Genomic DNA, 23,296 nt, shown 5'->3' with positions numbered 1-23,296 from the left:
TGCATTTATTCACATTTTATTATTAGTTTTGTGATTGTTTCTAAAGATTGTCTCTGATCCTTTCTTGTTTTGCTCTTTCATGGTTTCCTGGTTTTCTTTAGTGATATAGTTGGATTTCTTTCTCTTCATTCTTTGCATATATATTAGTGTTTTTTGATTTGTGGTTAACATTAGGTTTGTATAGAACATCTTCTGCATATAGCAGTCTCTATTAAGTTGATGTTCACTTAAATTGCAACCCATTCTTTACCCTTATCCTCCCCACATTTTAGGTATATGGTGTCAAATTTTACAGCCTTGTATGTTGGGAGTTCCTTGACTGATTTTTTACTGAAATATTAATTTTTACTGCTTTTACGTTTCCTACCTTCATACTGTCATTTTTGGTCTTTTCTTGGCATTCAAATTCCCCTATAAGATTTCTTGCAGGACTTGTTTAGTGGTCATGAAGTGCTTTAGTTTTTGTTTGTCTGGGAAACTCTTATCTTCTATTCTGAAGGATAACCTCACTGGATAGAGTATTTTTGGCTGCAGATTTTTCCCATTTAGCACTTTGAATATATCCTGCCACTGCTTCTGGGTTGGAAAGTTTCTGCTGAAAATTCACTGATAGCTTTACGGAATTTCTTTTGTATATAACTGTCTTCTTTTTCTCTTGCTGCTTTTAATATTTTTTCTCTGCCACTATATCTTGCCATTTTAGTTACAATATGTCTTGGTGTGGAACTGCTTCTGTTGATTTTCTTGGGGATTCTCTGTGACTCCTGGATCTGGATATGTTTCCTATCACATATTAAGAAAATTTTCAGCTATTATTTCTTCAAATAAATTATCTGCCCCCATTTCTCTCTTCTTTTTCTTCTGGGACTGCTATAATATGAATGTTATTACATTTGGAGCCACTGAGTTTCCTAAGTCTATTCTTGTTTTGCATAATTATTTTTTTCCATCTTTTGTTCACCCTGACTACTTTTCATTGCTGTCTTCTAGGTCATTAATTCATTCCTCTGCTTCTTCCAGCCTACTGTTCATTCCATCAAAGGCGTTTCTCATTTTGTTTATTGAGCCCTTTATCTCTGCTATGTTATTCCTTATCTCTGTGTTAATGATCTTACTGATGTCCCCTATTCTTTTCTCAAGTCCAATGAGTATCCTTATGATCACTTCTTTAAATTCTCCTTCAGGTATGTTACTTATACCTGTTTTTCTTAGACCACTGGCTATGGCCTTGTCCTGTTCTGTCATTTGGACAAACTCCTCTGTCTTCTCATTTTGTCTAAGTCTCTGTGCATGTTCCTGTATGCTAGGAAAGCCAGCTACATCTTCTGTTCTTGATGGCTATGGCTTTATGAAGAAGATGTCCTGTAGTGCCCTCGGTGTAGTGTCCCATGCTCCCCAGGGCCTGGTGCTTCCAGGAGTGTCCAGTGTGTGCTCTTGCACTCTGTTATTGTGTCCTGGCCATTTTATCCTTCAGGCCAGCCATCTGCAGAGGCTCTCTTTGCCAGTTGTGGGAATTGTGGGGCCCCTGTCTTGAATGTGGCAAGTTTTAACTAATTGTGCTATGGTCTGCTTATGAAATGAGACCTGTCACTGCTGCCCCCAGAACCAAGGCTTCTCAAAACTCCCTGGTCAAGAGATTCAGTACTGGCAGGGATTTGGGCTGATTTTCTGGGAGAGAAGGCCTGACTCACAGGAACTGAAGCAAGCATGACTGGGAAGGTGGTGCTTCCAGTGTGCAAGGTTGGGGCTTGATGTAAAAAAGTTAAGTAGTGAGTGTTGACGCTGTGCTACTTCTTGCAGGAGGCCCTGTGCTTATGCTGAGGGGCAGGGGAGGGAAATGACATCTGCCAGTTCTTTATTCCTGGAGCGGTCTCTCTGTGAACACTGCCTCTCTGGGATGTACTCTGAAATGAGCAACTAACCTCCCCACTCTGTGCCCCAGGTACTCTTCAGATTGCTGTTTCTATGCTGTATGTCTGTAGGCTGTTTGCCCTCCCTTTTCTCCAAGAGCAGTCCCAATGTCCTCCGAGCTGTCTTAGAGCTAAGCATGCTGACCTTTAAAATGCCAGGCTTTAAGTCCCACCGGTTGCAAGAACTAATGAAATATGGGCCCTCTTGCTTTCCAAGCCAGTTTCTGTGGGGATTCCTCTTCCCTGTGTGCTCCCCTATATGGTAGTCTGTTTCTTGCCCTTTTCCTCACCCATGGTTACCTCCCCACCTCAATGGCCACAATCTGTTTCTCTCCCAAACCTTGCCTCCACATTTCCTACCTTCTTCAATGTGGCCTCTTCTCAACCTTTAGTTGTAGAGTTTGTGTTGCCAGTCTTCAGGTCGATTTCTGGGGGTTTTAGGATGATATGATAATTATCTATTTGTATTTGTGGGACAAGGTAAGCCTAGGGTCCTCCTACTCCACTGCCGCCATCTCCTCTCCTCATGAATTATTATTTTATAATGGAAAGTTTATACCTCTTGGCTCCACCCATTTTACCCACCTTCCCAACCCTTCTCCACTCTGGAAAATACTATTCTGTACAATATATCTGAGTATTGCTTTTTTTCATTTTGTTTGTTCTTTGTTTTGTTTTTTAGATTTCACATATAAGTGTAATCATATGACATTTGTCTTTGACTTATTTAACTTAGCATACTTTTAAAATCCATGTTATCAAAAATGGCAGCATTTTGGTTTTTTTAAAAACTGAGTACTATTCCATTTTGTGTGTGTGTGTGTGTGTGTGTGTGTGTACATCCCACACCTTCTAATCATTTGTCCATCAATGGACACTTGTTTCCAGCTCCCATATCTTGAATATTGTAAATAATCCTGCAGTGAATATAGAAATGCATCTATTTTGTCCACTTAGTGTTTTTGCTTTTTTTCAGATAAATACCCAGAAGTGGAATTACTATATTATATGGTATTTCTATTTTTAATTTTTTGAGGACCCTCCATACTGTTTTCCATAGTGGCTGCCTGAATTTACATCCCACCTACCATGCACAAGCATTCCCTATGCTCCACAAGACTCGTTATTTCTTTTTTTGTCTTTCTGATAATAGCCATTCTAACAGGTGTGAGGTATTATCTCACTTTAATCTTGGTTTTTATTTCCCTGATGATTAGTGATTATGGGCACCTTTTCATGTACTTATTGACCATCTTGAGTGTCTTTGTTGGAAAAATGTCTATTCAGATATCCTACCCATTTTTAAATCAGATTGTTTGTTTTTCTTCTTTTGAGTTGTATTTATTCTTCATATATTTTATATATTAATCCACTATCGGATATGTAATTTGCAGGTATTTTCTTCCATTGCATAGGTTGCCTTTTTGTTTTGTTGATTGTTTCTTTCACTACGACAAAGTTTTCTACTTTAATGTAATCCCATTTGTTTATTTTAGCTTTTGTTGTCATTGCCTGAAGAGACTGTTCACCTTAAATAATGCTAATATCAACAGAGAACCTACCTACCTGTGTTTTCTTCTAGATTTTGTAGTTTTAAGTTTTACACTGAAGTCTTTAATTCATTTGAAATTTATTTTTGTATATGGTATAAGATAGTAGTCCAGTTTCATTATTTTGATTGTAGCTGCCCAGTATTTCCAAGAAAATTAAAGACACTGTCTTTTCCCCATTGTATAATCTTGCCTCTTTTGTTGTAGATTAGTTGACCATATACATATGGATCTATGACTGGGATCTCTGTTCTGTTGATCTATATGTCCACGGTTGTGCTTGTACCATACACTTTTTATTACTATGGCTTTGTAGTATATCTGAAATGTGGGATTGTGATACTTCCAGCTTTTTTCTACTTTCTTAAGGCCACTTGGGCTATTTGGCGTCTTTTGTGGTTCCATACCAATTATAGGATTATTTGTTCTAATCGTGTTAAAAATACTATTGTTGATTTTTATAGGCATTGCATTGAATCTGTAGATTGCTTTGAGTTGTATTGACATTGTAACAATATTAGTCCAAAAGCATGATAGATATTTCCATTTGTTTGTGTCATCTCCAATTTCTTTCATCAATGTCTTATAGTTTTCAGAGTATAGGTCTCTCATCTCCTAGATTAAATATATTCCTAGGTATTTTATTCTTTTTGATCTAATAGTAAACGGTATTGTTTTCCTAATGTTTCTGCTACTTCATTATTACTATATAGAAATATAACACATTTCTATGTATTACTTTACTATATTGACTGAAATCATTTATTAGTTCTATTAGTTTTTTGGTGGAGTCTTCAAGGTTTTCTATATATAATATTATGTCATCTGCTAATAGTGACATTTTTATTTTTTCTTTTGATTTGGATGACTACTACTTCTTTTTCTTGTCTGATTGATACAGCTAGACTTCTACTATTATGTTTCTTGTCTTATTCTTGATATTAGAAAAAAAGTTTTCAGTTTTTCACCATGGAGCATGATATTAGTTGTGGGTTTTGCCATATATGACCTTTATTACGTTGAGCTTTTCTCCCTTTAAACCCTCTTTGTTGAGAGTTTTAATCATCAACAGATGAACTTGTCAAATGTTTTCTCTGCATTTATTGAGATGATCATATGGTTTTTAACCTTCATTTTGTCAATGTGATGTATGGCATTCATTGATTTATGGATATTGGACCACCCTTGCATCCCTGGGATAAAACCCATTTGATTATAGTGAATCATCTTTTTATTTTTATTGTTGAATTCAGTTTGCTAATATTTTGTTGAGGATTTTTACATTTATGTTCATCAGGAATGTTGGCCTATGGTTTTATTTTTTTTTCTTTTCCTTTAAAAATGTTTTTTTCTGTAGTGTCTTTGCCTGGTTTTGTATCAGAATAATGCTGGACACATAGAATTAATTTGCAAGTTTTCATTTCTCTTATATTTTTTGGAAGAGTTTGAGAAGAATAGATATTAAGTCTTTGATTCAATTTCATTACTAGTAATTGACTTGTTCAGATTGTCTACTTCTTCTTGACTCAATTTCAGAAGATTTTATGTTTCTAAGAATTTATTTCTCCTAGGTTGTCCAGTTTGTTGGCATATAGTTTTTTGCAGTATCATAATTCTTTGTATTTCTGTGGTGTTGATTGCTACTACTCCTCTTTCATTTCTGATGTTATTTATTTGACTCCTCTCTTTTTTCCATGTAAGTGTAGCTAAAAGTTTACCAATTTTGTTTATCTTTTCAAAAAACCAGCTCCTGGTTTTATTGATCTTTTCTGTTGTTTTATTAATCATTTTCATTTATTTCTGCTTGATCTTTACTATTTTCTCTCTTCTACTGACTTGACTTAGTTTGTTCTTCTTTTCCTATTTCCTATAGATGTGACATTAGATTGTTTATTTGAGATTTTTCTTATTTCTTATGGTAGGCCTGTATCACTATGAATTTACATCTTATAACTGCTTTTGCTACCTCTTATAGATTTTGGAAAGTTGTGTTTCTATTTTCATTTGTCTCAAAATATTATTTTTATTTCCTTTTTTATTTCTTTGTTGACCTATTGATTATTTAGTGGCATATTATTTAGTCTCTGTATGTTTGTGTTTTTTCCAATATTCTTCTTATAATTAATTTCCAGTTTCATATCATTGTGGTCACAAAAGATGCTTGATACAATTTCATTCTACTTGAGTTTATTGTGACTTGTTTTTGACCTAACGTGATCTATCCTAAGTCCACCTGGTCTAATGTGTCCTTTAAGGCCAGTGTTTCCTTATTGATTTTCTGACTAGATTATCTATCTATTGATGTAAGTGTGTCATTAGAGTCCCCTACTGTTATTGTATTACTATAAATTTCTTCTTTTAGTTCTATTAATATTTGCTTTCTATAGTTAGGCGCTTCTATGTTGGGTGCATATTTACAAATGTTTTATCCTCTTGTTGGATTGACCCTTTTATCAGTATGTAACACCTATATTTGTCTCTTACTATAGTCTTAGTTTTAAAGTTTATTTCCACTGACGTAAGTAGAGCTGTCCCAGCTTTCTTTTGGTTTCCATTTGCACGAAACAGCTTTTTCCATCCCTTCGTCTTCAGTTCATGTGTATCTTTACATCTGAAGTGAGTCTCTTGTAGGCAGCATATTGATAGGTCTTGTTAAAATCCATTCAGCCGCTTTATGTCTTTTGATTAAAGAATTATTTCATTTACATTTAAAGTAATTCTGGGGCGCCTGGGTGGCGCAGTCGGTTAAGCGTCCGACTTCAGCCAGGTCACGATCTCGCGGTCCGTGAGTTCGAGCCCCGCGTCGGGCTCTGGGCTGATGGCTCAGAGCCTGGAGCCTGTTTCTGATTCTGTGTCTCCCTCTCTCTCTGCCCCTCGCCCGTTCATGCTCTGTCTCTCTCTGTCCCAAAAATAAATAAACGTTGAAAAAAATATATATATAAAAATAAATAAAATAAAATAAAGTAATTCTACATAGGTTAGTACTTCTGCTATTTTGTCTATTGTGTTCTGGCTGTTTTGTAGTTCCTTTCTGTTCCTTCTTCTCTTGCTCTCTTCTCTTGTGGTTTGATGACACTCGTTCGTATTATGCTTAGATTTCTTTTTCATTATCTTTTCTTTGTCTACTATTGGTTGTTGCACTGTAGTTACTATGAGGGTCACATATAAGAACATGTATATATATAATAGTGTATTTTAAGTTGATAGCAACTTAATTTGAGCACATTCTAAAATACTACATTTTTACTCTTCCCACCATGTTTTATATTTTGTGCCCTATTTTACATCTTTTTATTTTATATGTCCCTTAACTAATTATTGTATAGTTATTTTAATACTTCTGCCTTTTAACTGTCATCCTAGTTTTATAAATGGTTAGTCCACTGCCTTTACTACATATTTACCTTTACCAGTGAGAATTATACTTTCATATGTTTTCTTATTACTAATTAGTGCCCATTTTTTAGAGCATAAAGAAGTCTCTTTAACATTTCCTATAAGACTGGGTTTAGTGGTGATAAATTCCTTTAGCTTTTGCTTCTTCAGAAAACTCTTTAACTCTCCTTCATTTATGAATGATAACCTTGCTGAGTAGACTATTCTTGGTTGGGAGCTTTTCCTTTAAACACTGTGTATCATGCTACTCCCATATGGCCTGATAAGTTTCTACTGAAAAATCACCTGATAGTCTTATGGAGGTTTCCTTGTATGTAACAAGTTGTTTTTCTCTTACTGCTTTTAAGCTTTTCATATTTAACTTTTAACTTAAATTTTTTTAAGTTTACTTATTTATTTTGAGAGAGACACAGAGAGACAGAGAGAGAGACCACAAGCAGGGGAGAGGCAGAGAAAGAGGGAGAGAGAAAATCCCAAGCTGACTCCACTCCATCAGTGCAGAACCCAATGAGGGGTCAAACTCATGAACTGTGATGTCATGACCTGAGCTGAGATCAAGAGTTGGACACTTAACCAACTGTACCACCCAGGTACCCCTTAACTTTTGAAAAAAATTTTAACGTTTATTTATTTTTGAGAGACAGAGCATGAGCAGGGGAGGGGCAGAGAGAGAGAGACAGAATCCAAAGCAGGCACCAGGCTCTGAGCAGTCAGCACAGAGACTGATGTAGGGCTTGAACCCACGAACCATGAGATCATGACCTGAGCCGAAGTCAGACACTCAACCGACTGAGCTACCCAGGCACCCCATAACTTTTTAATTATGTCTCTTTGTGTAGATCACTTGGAGTTTATCTTACTTTGAATTCTCTGGGCTTCTTGGATCTGGATGTCTGTTTCCTTCCCCAACTTAGGGAATGTTTTAGCTATTATTTCTTTAAATAAGTTTTCTGTCCCGTTTTTTTCTCTATTCTCTTTCTGGGACCCTAATGACAGATCTTGCAAATGTTAATTCATTGATGTTTTCCCATAGGTGCTTTAAGCTATCTTCATTTTTTAAAAATTCTTTTTTCTTTTTGCTGCTCCACTCGGCGAGTAAGTTCTATTGCCCTGTGTCTAGCTTGGTGATCATTTGTTTTGCTTCATCTAGTCTGCTGATGAACCCTTCTAGTATATTTTTCAGTTAAGTTATAATATTCTTCATCTCTGTGATTTCTGTTTGGTACTTTCTAATATTTTCTTTGTTGAATTCTCACTATGTTCATCCATTCTTCTCCAAAGTTCAGGGAGCATCTTTATGACCATTAATTTTATCTCTGTCAGGTAAATTATTTACTCTATTTCATTAAGATTTTTTTTCTGATGTTTTATCTTCATATTTTTGAAACATATTCCTCTGTTTCCTTATTTTTCTTGACTCTCTGTGTTTTCTTCTATGTAGTAGGTAAAATAGTTACCCCTCCTGTTCTTGAGGGAATAGCCATGTACAGGAGATAAAATTTATCATTTAAGCTTGTCCTTACTCTTTGTTGTCTCCAAAATCTTTGTAATTGTCTATGAAGCCTGATTTCTTCTTTATAGATTCTAGTTGTTGAGGGTGTGCCAAGACCTGCCAGTGTTCCAAATGGAGGCATCTTATTCAGCCCCTTGTTTCACATTTATTGGAAGCTAGTCCCTCAGGCAGCAGGCCCTAAAGTTTGCAAATAACTATATTTGTATGGGACTGTAATTGTAAATGCTGCACATCTCCAAATAGGTGGTCTGGAGATGAACCTTGGGCAACACTTGTAAAAACTGGGACTTCAGTCAAGTTTATAAGCTCCTTTCTGGGAGGTACTGCTGCGCTGTAGTAAGTCTGAGGTTGAGCACGAACATGTCACCCCTGGCCTGTGTTTTTTGAGGATACCTCCATAGCCTCTAGATGTATGGTACCCCTAAAGCCTGTTGAAGCTTCAGGACAGGTAAATAGGCCTTTTTTGTGGAAAGACTGGGAGTCTGCTGTCTGTGCAGTGCCCCAGGGATGGTAGCCTGGCGAGAGCTTTCTCTCTGGTTCTTACAGTCCCAGGAGACCCAGGAATGCATGCCCCTTGATCACCAGAGCCAAACAATCAAGGAGCATCCCTGTGTGGACTTCATGTACCTGCTGGCTTTAGCAAGACACCCAGAGATCACAGTGCTAGGGCACACCCCCTGGCTTCAGCAAGACACGAGAGAGTGCAGGGCTAAGACATACCTGCCAGTTTTAGTAGGGCAGAGAGAGAGAACAGGGCCAAGACATGCCTGCTGGGTTTAGTGGAGCAGTGGGGGAGTGTCAGACCGGGGTGTACCTGCCAGTGTTAGCAAGGGAGAGAGAAAGAGCACTGGGCCAGGGCATACCCACTGGCTCTCGTGAGGTGGCAGGAGAGCGGACTGTACAGACCTCTCAGTATCAGCAGTGACACAAAAGTGACACCCACCTGTACCTTCATCCCCAAAGAGCGTCCCAACAGTCCCCTATCTCTCCAGCAGATGCTTTCAGATTAAAACATGAATCCACTTCACGTAGAGTCTAGGCATTTGTCACTGATGCTTTTGTGCTGGCCCCCAGGGTGAGCGAATCTGTACATGAGCCATTTAAGAGCAGTATCTGTGGGGGCGCCTGGGTGGTGCAGTCGGTTAAGCGTCCGACTTCAGCCAGGTCACAATCTCGCGGTCCGTGAGTTCGAGCCCCGCGTCAGGCTCTGGGCTAATGGCTCAGAGCCTGGAGCCTGTTTCCGATTCTGTGTCTCCCTCTCTCTCTGCCCCTCCCCCGTTCATGCTGTGTCTCTCTCTGTCCCAAAAATAAATAAACGTTGAAAAAAAAATTAAAAAAAAAAAAAGAGCAGTATCTGTGTTCCCCACAGCCTCGTGTATCTCTTGGACATAAGTCCCATTGGTTTTTAAAGCCAGACATTTCAGTGTATCTCTCCAGTGTAGGTCACAGGGTTATGGTGCCTGATGTGAAGCACAAACCCCTTGCTGTTTATGGAGGAGTTCCAGATTTGTGTCAGCTCTCCCAATTGTAGTTGTCATGCCAGCGGTTTTTGGGCAAGAACTTGTCTTTGCCTCTCCTATCCATCTTGATCTGGCCCTGTTAGCATTAGTGTTTAAGCTAGTTTTCAGGTCTGCTCTAGAGGGAATCGTTCCATATGTAGCTGTAGATTCAGTTTTTCTGTGGACATAGATGAGTTCAGGATCTTCCCATGCCACTATCTTGGGCTGCCATCTCGTCTCTAAGTGTGGCACTTTAAAAAATAAAAAGGGGGAAATGTATGGTAGCAGAGGCAGGTCTATATTTCAGATGTGATGCCACAGATTATGTAGCTTTCACTATATCTTGCTCTTTCCAGCTATCTTTTTTAGACCCTTTGTAGTTTTCTTCTGAGTTTGAGATATAAAGTAACTTACAAGTGCATACATTACCTAAGGGTCAGAAAATACAAAACAATGCATTAAAAGCCATGAACGTTGTGTGGTGGGCAAATTTATTCTTTGGTATCTTCCCAGTTCCTTCTTAGTGTCTTCATGGGAATGGTATTATTGATATCTCTTATTTTTATGAGCTATCTTACTCCCTTTTCTTCTCTCTTTGTCTCAATCCAGTTGTAAATTAATTCTGAATAAGTGTCAGCTGAAAAATTTTAAGATATTACCCATACCAATTGACTTATATTTTACTAGAGGACTCTATAAATGTCTTGAAGGAAAAAGATTAAACATTTTAACATAAATAAAAATCTTTCTTGGTCAAAAGAATAAATAAAGTCTTTAGTGATTGAAATATAGACCCTTTGAAAAGCCATGTTTGGGTTTGAGAAGCCTTCCTTAGGCCATTAAACAAGATAATTTCATGTGACACAGCTAATGTCCTATTCCTTTCATCAGCAAATGCATAATATCCAGTTCATTCAAGGTTATTTACTGGACTATGTTCTCTGGAATAGTCATAACACATTTGTATCCATTTTCTGAAGGACATTGAAAAGCAGAAGTGTGTCCAGAGGAAGTTCATCAGCATAGTAATGGGACAGGAAACCATTTCAATCAAGGATTACTGAAACATTTGATAATATTTAGCCTAGAAAAGCCTCAGTACAAGCATAATAACACCTAAATATTTAACATATAATCACATAGAAGTGGGAAGAGATTTATGCTCTGCTGTTTCAGAGAAGGCCGTTGAGAATAAGAAAGATATTTTAAAAGACAGTTTAGAGCGGCCCATCAGTGGAATGATGAGATGGAACTGGATATGCCTCACCAGAAGCATTCAAATAGAAATAAATGAAGGATAATTAGTCAGGAATGATAAAGAAGTACCATATGCCTTAGGGAAATGTTTAACTGGATGCCCTCTAAGATTTCCTCTAACCGTTATGATTCTGTAAGTCCAAGATGTACACATGAATTTTTATCCTGGAAGCAGCTGTATTTTAATGAGAAAAATCAGGTTTTGACATTTATGCAAAATAAATTATTTTACTTCCAAATGTTACATAATACACAGACTGCATTTCTTCTACCCATGCTTTAACATACTGATCACTCTTTATACAGCAGTCAACTGGACCCCTGCATAGTAGTAAGAGATCTTGTAATAAGACTCAAAGTGTGTGTTTTTGTTACATTTTATGCAAATGTTGTATCAACATTTTCAAGGAGAAGTAAATGTTGTAATCCTATTGTTTAAATCATCTCTTACCAAGAAAAAATGAGTTCTTTATTCTTCCATGAACTAGCCTATGCAGACAATTGTAATACCAGCTTCACTGCTGGGCAGTAATATAGTGAAAAACAGAGTGATGCCAAAATACTAAGAATTACCCCGCAGAAAATTTTGACAACTTGAATCTTACAATATATTCAGTATCATGGCTAGTAGTGAACTACTGTGTTCCTAGTTATAAGATAAAGTAGGCAAGCTGAGGTTGAGTTACTGATTACTGATTTGACCTTAATGAAGGAAATACTGGCTATCACGATAGATGGTGGCTTCCCAGTAATTCTGTGGATCATTGTACATTGGACTAAGTAACATTTGTCCCTGGTTTTTTATACAGTGTTGTTCCATCTAAAAAACAAATTTTTTTTTTAATCTGTGTAGACCTTGGGTTAAATGCCTCCAAAAAAATGTAAGGGTTGAAATGAATTAAGTTTATATTGTTTAGATAAAGGTTTTCTAAGTGTTAAGCAAGTTGCTATATTTTAATTGTTGGCCTTGTTCTTACACGGAGAAGCATAAATAAGCTTTTCCCTATCTAGCAAAAAAAAGGTTGTTCTGAAATAAAATGCAACTATGGATACTGATTTCATCAGAACATTTTGACATCATTATGTCTGCGAGAATGCATGTTTACTAATCTGTCAATTTCATCTCTGGAAGCTGGGACTAAAACCTGCAATCTGGACTATGAACTGAGTTGTTTTTAACTTTTTAGCTGAGAGATAATGCATATTGTTTATGGCACGCTGCTAACAGTTCCCCAGAATTTTTTCCCATAGCAATTCAATTAATTTAAACTGGGCCTGTGATCATCTGTGTATAGACTCCATTTCCCAGCTTCCCTTGCTGCTAGATGTAGCAAGTGAATAAGTTCTGTAGGGCTGGTTTCTCAGTGATAAATTGTTTAAGCAGGTAGTTTTTTCAACCTTGGCAATTAGGATATAAAGAGTAGACAGGGCTTAATGGAAATGACATTTGTGTCTTTTACTTGCTAGATCCCAGAATAGGTGTGTAGGCTCTTTTAAACTAGTGTTGTGATACTATACTATGGTCAGTTCCCCTAGAGAACGTTTTAAGTTGTGGAATATGAAGGAACGTGGTATATGCTTCATCCATGTTACTTGCTTTCAAAACACACATCACTTGCCTTCCACATCCCAGGGGCTAAGACAGAAACAAGGCGGTGCCCTAATTCTCCCAGACTGATAAATTCAATACCCTTGGAGGTTGTGAAGCAATAAAATGGAAGCCCTGAATAATAACCTGGGTCTCTGAATGACCATGTGGTACAGTCACCCCAATAACAAGGATTTTGAAGGGCATTAGTGGATAATTACAACTGATTAATTATAATTAACTGGCATTTGCGTATCCATTTCTCTCCGACAATAGAGTAGGTAGGGGCTTCACCCGGCACAAGAGCTGGTTATTATCTCAGAAGTTGTAGAAACTGTTCTCTTGTTCGTTCAGCTCTGACTCTCTGCTCATGGTGAAAGATCACGGGCATGTAACCATAATAGTTTTCTTCAGTATGGCTACATTTGATATAAGGGCTACCTGGGTAAGTGATTTAATATATTTAGGTGCAGCCATTCATTCATTCATTTGCAGAATCCAAAGCAGTGGGGAAAAGTGACTTTTAAAACAATTTGTCCTCTAAATATATTTTCCTAGAACGTATAACAGTTTATTCTAGCGGCACAAACAGAGAATGGGGTGGGGGAGAGAAAGTGGCTGGCTCATGAAGGAAGAATATTTTACCACGGACATTGTTTAGAATTGCCAGTGCGTTGTGATAATAAAAGCAGACAGACTTTTAATCAGTTTTATTGTTGGTTTTTAGTTATCTAGGATCAATTATCTCTTTACTGCCTATGCCAGGGAGCTACTATCCCAGTAGCCCACCCTTTGTATACCACTGACTTATCTTAATATCACTGGATTCTGCACAACGGTTTTTCAGAATATCTCAAACCCCTCAAAAGATGAAGTTGACTTTTTGTGGCATCGGATAAAACAAACTAATCTAAAGAATTATTCTCTGCAAATACCTTCAGTCGACATTGCCAATATCATGTCACTGTCCCCTTACTCATTGTCTTAGAATTCCGATTGCCATACCAGAGTAGCATAGATTGGGTTGCTTAAAAAACAGAAATTTATTCTCACAGCTCCGGAGGCTGGAAGCCCACGATCAGGGTGCCAGCATTCCTGGTTCTGGACAGAGCTCTCTTCCTGGCTTGCAGACAGCCACCTTCTTGCCATATCCCCACAAGGCAGAGAAAAAGAGAGTTTTCTGTGGGTGGCGGGATGAATGAAATATACAAAAGGAATTAGGAGTACACTTACTATAATGAGCACTGAGTAATGTATAGAATCGTTGAAACTATTGTACATCTGAAACTGACAGGACACTGTACGTCAGTTATACTTCAAGAAAAAAAGAGAGAGAGCTATCTGGTGCCTTTATTATAAGGATGCTAATCTCATCATAAGGACTCCACCCTCATAACCATCCAACTCTAATTATTTCCAAAGGCCTCCAAACCATCGCATTGGGGATTAGGCCTTCAACATATGAATTAGGAGGGGTTGGGAGGGGCGACACAATTCAGTCTTCAGTAGCCATTTACCATTTCCATGCATGCCCCCCCAACTTCCAACTTCCCTTTATTCCCCTAGCCCCAGGATAGTAGTTGCTTCCCACAGTTATTTCTATATTACTTTTTGCTCTCAACTCCCCTATATTAAATTATCTTTGTTAAAATAACATATACAGTTTCTGTTTTCCTCAGCGGACTTTAATAGGTAAAGCATTAAAATTGTGAATCAAAAAGTTTAAGTCATTCAACAGACAGACTTTTTCTTAATGTTTAAAAGAAGTTAGGAAAGGCGCTTGGGTGACTCAGACAGTTAAGTGTCCAACTTTGGCTCAGGTCATGATCTCACAGTTTGTGAGGCCAGCGTCCCTCTCTGTGCTGACAGCTCAGAGCCTGGAGCCTGCTTTGGATTTTGCGTCTCCCTCTCTCCCTGCCCCTGCCCCTCTCACACTCTGTCTCTGTCTGTCTGTCTGTCTCTCTCTCTCTCAAAAATAAACAAACATTAAAAAAAATTTTTTTAAGAAGTTAGGAAAGATATATCATCTCCCACAAATATATGTTTAAAACTATTGCCATACAGTAAGTTTTAATGAAAAGAACATTGAATTTAGAAATCAGAAACTCTAAATAGAAGATCCCGTTTTTTGGTCAACTTTAGACTTGTCAACTAGTTCTGAAACCTTCATGAGGATATGATAATCCTCCTTCACAGACTTGAGATGCAGTTTGCATCAGAAAACAGATACTAAATTTGCCTTGTAAACTGCAATTCATTTTGAAATAAAAGTTATTCAGTTATACCTCTAAGAATTAAGAATTCTCAGCTTAAATTTTAAAGGTTATTTTTTTAAAGCTTTAACTTAATTTTATGTAAATAATTTATTTTTGCAGGCTCTTTAGCCACAACAAAACCATATTTACCCATATTCGTATTTGCTTTTTTACCTGTGGAGATGACACCTGTTAACTCACCATCAATAAAATTTGTGCCTCTGTGTATTTGCTAATAGTAGGTAGATAGTTGCTTTGAGCCACTGAAGCACATCAAATCAATTCTGATTAAACCCTTGACTCGAGAAATAAAGGATGTTTAAGTGAAGTTATTGACTCTGATTTATTTTTCTTCCTTTCAAAGATATTTTTGGTTATTTTTCTGTCATTTCTGAGCATATAATGTTAGATTGTTAAATCCTATAAATGACCACTTAAACTTTCTCCCTTTCTAAAAATAAGGACTTCATGAGTCATACTTATGAGTGCAGAAGAAAACCAATGGTCTTGGAATTGAAAATAGAAAAACAACCAGTAGGCATTATCACTTGGATGCCTCACCAGCTCAGACCCAGCATATTGTGAAAATAACCTGTTATTCCTCCAACCAGAAACAGCCAAGATAAAGCTATTTTTGTCTCCCAATCATTCACGTGGTAAATTCAGAATCAGCCCTTCTCTGGAAACTCTAGCTGCAGGCAGTTGCCAAACTCAGTTATTTTTCACTTTTTCTTGTCTGCCATATGTACTTCTCTTTCCTTTCTTTCATCTCATTGCCCAGCTCCCACCCTAGCTTGATGCCTGCCTGCTACAGTGAATTCCTTCAACTCCTAACCACCTCTGTCCTTTCCACATTCCAACGCAATTCATCCTCTACTGCCAAAGTGGTTTTCCTGTATTCCTGAGGTCCTTAAGAAAAAGCTCTGTCGAATTTTCTTTAATAATTTCCATCCTAAGTAGTTCTCTTCAGAGAGAGAGGGGAGAGAAAGCACTGCCTTTAGATTCAACAGAGTTAGGGTGGCCTCATATCAGCTATACATACCATCATCTCTCCTACCAGACTCAATACAATGTGGAAACCAAAGACTGTATGAAATATACCACCTCGCTGCACCCACCAATTATCAGGCAGAGTAAACAGAAACTTACATGTGTGGGAGCTTCACAGTTCCAACAATTGGAAGAGTTACCATTTCTAAGAAATCCCTCCTTTGTACCTGAGACTTTGGTGTTGAGAGTTAGATTATGGTAGACGCCAAAGAGCTGGAGTTAAGATAAATGTGTTCCAACACGTGACTTCTGATTCTTAGTTTACAGGTTTCGCATACTGTGGGAGTGGGTTTTGTAAAGATCACTATCTGAGGAAGTTCTAGAAGATAACTTTGTTATTAACTTTGTGACTATAATTTATACCAAAAAAAACCCCTCATTTTCTTCAGAAGCCAAATAAAATAGCTATATGCAGTTTGGAGGGCATGAATGGCAATCACTACCTAATCTGTGGGTCTCACATATTGATAATCAAACAATAAATAATCCACACAAGAATGTTTATTTTTTAGTCATTGCAATTGTACTTTCTACTTTGAAAGGGAAGGAAATGCTCATTCCAAATATTTTTCAAAATATAGCTTGTTCATGTCTAATCATACTGCATTTTTTTCAAGTTTTTATTTAAATTCTAGTTTGTTATACAGAATAATATTAGTTTCAGGTGTAGAATTTAGTGATTCAACTCTTTCTGCATTTTACTTTATTTTATAATTTTAAATTTCTTTAATGTCCATTTATTTTTGAGAAAGAGAAACAGTGTGTGATCAGGGAAGGGGCAGAGAGAGGGAAACCCAGAATCTGAAGTAGGTTCCAGGCTCTGAGCTGTCAGCACTGAGTCCAACGCCGGGCTCAAACTCAAAAACCGCGAGATCATGACCTGAGCCGAAGTGGACGCTTACCTGACTGAGCCACCCTGGCACCCCTACATACTGCATTTTAAAGTAAACAATCAAGGGGCGCCTGGGTGGCTCGCTCAGTCGGTTAAGCGTCCGACTTCAGCCCAGGTCACGATCTCGCGGTCCGTGAGTCCAAGCCCCATGTTGGGCACTGTGCTGACTGCTCAGAGCCTGGAGCCTGTTCAGATTCTGTGTCTCCCTCTCTCTCTGACCCTCCCCCGTTCATGCTCTGTCTCTCTCTGTCTCAAAAATAAACGTTAAAAAAAAATTTTTTTTTAAAAATAATCAAAACAAAGGGCACAATGGATAAATATATGGCCAAGGTGAAAACCTATTTCATGTTTGAGTTTTGATTTCTTAGAACCATTTTGGGAGGAAAACCCAGAATCTTATGCTTGTTATACATGTACAATGCAACTTTATGATTCTATAGAGTACAATAAGTGATCCTCAATAGTTTTAAAAAGAAAGAAGAGAAGGAAGGAAAGAAGAAAAGAAAAAGAAACCTAGGAAGGGAGGGAGAGAGGCAGGCAAAGATGTTGTAAAGGAAAAACAGACAGTAGATCTCTCCCCAAAACTGAGATTCTATTATCCCATGATTCTAAGGACACATCTTTTTACATTTCCATATATCTCCCTTTAATTTCCTTGTTCCTGACTTTTTCCAAGTTCCTTAAGATCTGTTGCTCGGTACTTTGGTCTAAGAAGTAGATCTTCCCGAGTTAGAAGGGCTTCCAAACTGAATTTAAAATTGCTTTAATTCCTTTTCCAAATGTTTACAGCATGAGTCTTTATAAAATCTTCTTATTAAGAAGAAAATATTTAAGTTGGTCTTTTCTCAATTGTGTCATAAAACTGAGTTCAGGAGCATTTCTCAATTAAGAATATGCCTTCTCTTAGTCTTGTTTATATTTAAGCAGGTTCATATGTTGGAGACTTTCTGATTGGGTATATTTATACTATTGTATTTAATTTTTACTCAAAACTTTGGAATCAATTAAAATAATTAAATAAAATGTGACTAATAGTAGAAACTTTGGAATTCCTGAAGGCTTTGGGCAATCGCTTACTTAGTTCTGAAGTTTTTGAAAAATCTCTTAAGAAAGAAAGAAAAGGAATGCTTTTGAATCACCACTTTTTTAATACAAAACTTTTTGGTGCAAGGTTTTGTAAGTAAAACCTTGGTGATTCTGGTTTTGTCCCCTTTGTATCTAGCTGAAAGTAGTTGAAGCAGCACATCTTTGTGAAACTACACAATTTTTAAACTTTACAACTATTTTGGCAATCTTACCACCCTTTTGTACTCCACCCATGGGCCCACTGAGTAAGCAGGTTGGACCCACTCTCCATGACCATAGCTGATTGACTTTTGGAAGAGCTAGAAATCTGACCCAAGGGTATGTCCATGGGCTGGCCAGCATCTACAACAGGTGCAGCCTGGCTCAAAGAAAAATAAAAATAAAAATAGTGGGATCAGCCACATTCTCCTCTGAGAGAACTGAACTAAGACACAAGGAGGTAAATTTCTTTAAAAAAAATTTTTTTGTTAACATTTTTATTTATTTTTGAAAGACAGAGACAGAGTGTGAGCCAGGGAGTGGCAGAGAGAGAGAGAGAGGGAGACACAGAATCCTAAGCAGGCTCCAGGCTCTAAGCTGCCAGCACAGAGCCTGACACACGGCTCTACCCCCACGAACCATGAGATCATGACCTGAGCTGAAGTCCAACACTTAACCGACTGAGCCACCCAGGCACCCCAAAGAGGTAAATTTCTAATTAGAAAGCTTAAGCATCGAGCTGAGGCACATTGATGACAACTCTGGGATGGATAAGCCTACTAACTTCTGATAATGGATTAACATGAAATACTCCTAATCACTCTCACGTTAAACTCCATTAAGAGCCAATGAGAGAAGCCTTTGGTAAACATAAGTAAAGACAGATAATAGGCAAATCAATGCATGTCATAATTCATAATTGAATTTTAGAGCGCATTATCGATATGCTTTAAACTTTAAATGCTTAGATCTTCCAAATAATTACATTAGATGTGAGATGGCAGTGTCTACCACAAGGTAGATTCTCAATCAATATTTTTGATTGACCCAACCAATGACTAAATAAGCTATTATCCAACAATAGTTGCCACGAATAAATAATAGTTCCATGTTGTAGAATAATTTCTACATTGTCCAAAACTTTTACAGGCCGTTCACACTTGTTCTCATATCATTTTTTTTACATTTCCATAGAATGTTCTATATCCTTGCAAAACGTCTGTGTACCAGCATCATCAGCATCACCGGGAATATTGTTAGACATGCAGAATCTCAGGCCTGACCCCAGCTTGTCGAGTCAGAATCTGCATTTTGACATCTCCAGTGATTTCTACATAGACTGAAAGGTGATGAGGATAGCTGTAAGATAGGGAGGTTACTCTTATAGAGATTAATCAGTTCAGTGGTTCTCATCTCTAGATACAACAGAATCACCTAAAATCCTTCACTGATGCCCAGGTTCCATTCCATACCAATTAAATTAAACTCAGACCCACCAAGTTAGGTAATGAGAATTGAGTCCCCACATTGTGATACATGGTGACATTGTATGCATATACATAACTTATCATGTATCTATCACTATCTCTATCATCCCCATTGGTGTAAATGAAGAAGGGAGAAGTAAATTAAAGAAGGGATGTTACTAACGAGGGAAACACTGATGAAAAAAACTGGTAGCTTGGGGTTATGATTTAAAGAAGATAAAAGGTAGTTTGACTAAAGTAGAAATGATCAATGGCAACATAAAGAGATTACAGTGAAGGAATATTTATAGAAATTGCAAAGAGGTAAAGCACTTGATTTGAGTTGGGAAGTTACTATTTATAAAGCAACAAACAGAAACCAGAGATAAAGACTCATTGTTGAAAAATAAATAAAAGCAAAGTACTAACTGCATTAAAGGTCAGTTGGGAGTTTTCCTGTACTTAGACTAAGTTAAATGGTTTGAGGATGACTTTAATTACTTTAAAAATATTTTTCTTTACCCTGGTTTTATAAGAAGAAAAATTTACATTATGAAACATTGGGAAGGAGAAGAAAGTGGGAAAAAGGAAGCATAAGGTAGACATTATTCCATAATTCAGAGAATTATATTTAACATGTTATTGTATGTCCTCCTAAGAACCCATCTCTGAATGCGTGTATCCTATCTCCTTGGTCTTGGACACCTTTAAGACAAGTTACTGGTTTAATAAGATTTTTCCTGGGAGAACAATAATGTACACATTTAAAAGTGCACAAGATTTGAACTAGATTGTTTTTTTAAGTAATACATGATGCGTTCTTCCAAGCCTTTTAGTCTAAGTATGGTTATAAGTTGCTTTGAGCCATCAATAGCTATCACTGGGCAGTATAGTGACACGCTGCTTCTCATACACAATCCATGCCTGTGACCATTTCTTCTTTATCCCTTATAGAACTGAAAATATAACTTTGAGATATGTTGAAAAATATCAGGACCTTTCTATATTTCCTGTTTGGTTTTGTAAAGGTAGTCCTGGTTTTCCTTTCTTTAGCTGGAATACAGAGTTCCTCTTGGTTTTCAGCCAGAGCTTTTGACATGTAGATATTCAGGCCTGAGTAAAAGCTCTTCACCACGCTTGAATTAGTGATGCCACCACTCTTAGCTTTGAAAATTTTAAGACCAAGATCAATGTCTGTAGTCTTTAATGCCACTGCCTGGTGTGTGACCAGCCAAGCGCATGACAGGCAATCTTCTGCATACAAAAAAAACTTTTGGTTTTGAAGTATGTACCTAGAATAATTTTAAGGCATTAAAAGCAGTAATTTGCAATTCAAATTTATGTTCAAGATACCACTTCTACCACTCCAATAAAGATCACCCAACTGAGGTGGCAATCAGATGAACATATCTGTTCGTAATTTTTTATTCTGATTTCTGATTATTTTAGGTGCATTTTTTTGATCATCTAAACCCAGAGTACTTTATTATTTTGTTTTATCTCGAATGTCTTCGATGATTAGTGAAACTGAACAAGCTTTAGGCTTATTGGTCATTTGCATTTCTACTTCTGTGAATTGTCCTGGAATGCCCTCTGTTCATTTTTTCTTACTGTGTAAACATTTTGTATTTTTTATATGTGTAAACCTTATATATTAAGGAAAGTAGCATTTGCTTATCACATTCAAGGCATATGTTTTCTTAATATCTTGTTTGACTTTTAAACTTACATATGTGTGTGCATACAAAATGTACAATAAATCCATTTTTTTGCTAGGATTCTTTCACCAATTTTATATTTGGGAAGTTCTTTCTCTAAGATCAGATAAAAATTTTAATATATTTTGTTTTTAAAATGTATTTGTTTTAAAAATGTATTTTTGTAATAGTTTTTTAGTTTATGTGGATTTCTTTGATCTAGCTGTAACATGATGTATATTATACAAAGATTTATTTTTACTGAAAGGAAATTATTCTTGTACATCATCCCCCTCTGAGCGATTTGATATTTCACTTATTATTATATTAGGTTATAAAACCTAATTATATATAAAAAGGTATGTTTCTAGATTTTAATTCTGCCCAACAGATCTCTATGTCTTTTCTTATGTCATTAGTAGATGATTTTAATTATTGTAGCATATCAGTTTTGACAGTATTCAATGGTAATGAAAATCACTGCTTAAGAATTCTTTTTCTCATTCAATAAGAACTCAAAGGATTGGTAGCCCATGAATGATTTGGCTGCTTATGATACCATTAGGAACTCTGAATTGTTCTCTCTTCTTGTTTCAACAAGCTTAACAATGGCTACCTACTACAACTCTAGCCCCTACTCAGTTGCATGAAGAAGGAAAAAAAGAATGAGGAAATAATTATGCTTTGGGGTCATCTTTAGCTGCAAGAAAGTCTAGAAAGTTTTATGATTTGTTTTAGTTTTTGTTCACTTGGTTTGCTTTTATAGCCTCTATAAGTAAAAGTAGACATGACAAAACAATTGAATTAGCAATGAGTAAGCCAACATATAGCATATGTTGCATGTAGCTTTATACTAAGTTTGATATCTTTTAGGATAAATGTCCTTTTACTCTTTCAAAATTTCATAACTTTTCTTTGTTTATCCTTCCTCTTGGACTGTGGAATTAAGATGTCAGATTTTATTAGGTTTGTGATTAGAATTCCTCACTCAAGAATATGGTATGTCTTCTTAAGTATCTTTCAGTAACATTAAGGCCCATTGAGTTCTTGTTAAGTTAGTATTAGAAATTTAGTGTTCGGGGGTTGTTTTGTGAAAATGACCTCTTTTTCAATGTAGCTCTTAATTAGTTGCTAGTTGAATAGCTATTGATTTGAGGTTACTTATATGAACATATACAACTATACCCTTATTAGCTATGATTCTTTTTCCTTGATTTGATACTTCTTTTCTTTTCCAGATTTGCTATGTAGAATGTTTTGCTTAAGATTATTTTTGACATGCATTTGGAACATGGGCATCTTGCTTTTAAGTTTCTTATCATTAAGTGTAAATGTTATCAAGACAGTTATTCATATACTGAACTAGATTTCAAGCTTAAAGAGAAAAATCATGTGATGGTTCATTTTTCATGTCAATTTTATTGGGCTAAGAGGCACCCAGTTTTTGGTTTACTGTTATTCTGGATGTATCTGTATGGGTGTTTCTGGATGAGATTAACATTGAATTGATAGAGCAAAGCAGATTGCTTTACCCAGTGTAGGTGGGCCTCATCCAATCTCTTAAAGGGTTGGATAGAACCAACAGACCAACGGGCACCTGGGTGGCTCAGTTGGTTAAGCATCTGGCTCTTGGTCTCAGCTCAGGTCATAATCTCTTGGTTTGTGTGATCGAGCTCCAGGTCAGGCTCTGCACTGACAGCATGGAGCCTGCTTGGGATTCTTTCTCTGTTTCTCTCTCCCTTCCTCCCTCCCCCCGCCTCTCAAAATAAATAAATAAACTTAAAAAAAAAAAAAAGAACCAACAGGCTGGGTAAGAGAGAAGTTGCTCATTCTGCCTTACTGTCTTCATACTGGCACACAGGTCCCCTTGCCTTTAGACTCTGGCTGGAACTTACCCTGTTGGCTCTCTTGGTTCTCAGGCCTGGGCTGGAATTATATCATCAACTGTCCTGAGTCTCTAGTTTGCTAATTGCAAGTCTTGACACTGCTCAGCTTCCATAATCATGTGAATCAATTGCTAATGTCTTTCTATACACTAACAATGAACTATTTGAAAGAGAAATTAGGAAAGTAATCCCATTTATGGTTGTTTCCAAACAATAAAATATTTAGAAAGAGATTGAAACAAGGTAGTGAAAGACTTATATACTGAAAACTG

This window comes from Lynx rufus, unplaced genomic scaffold, assembly GCF_022079265.1.
Source record: "Lynx rufus isolate CCGP_SWC_20201006 ecotype Redwood Valley unplaced genomic scaffold, mLynRuf1.p SCAF_1, whole genome shotgun sequence".
Classification (NCBI taxonomy): Eukaryota; Metazoa; Chordata; class Mammalia; order Carnivora; family Felidae; genus Lynx; species Lynx rufus.
This window is presented reverse-complemented; position numbering follows the sequence as displayed.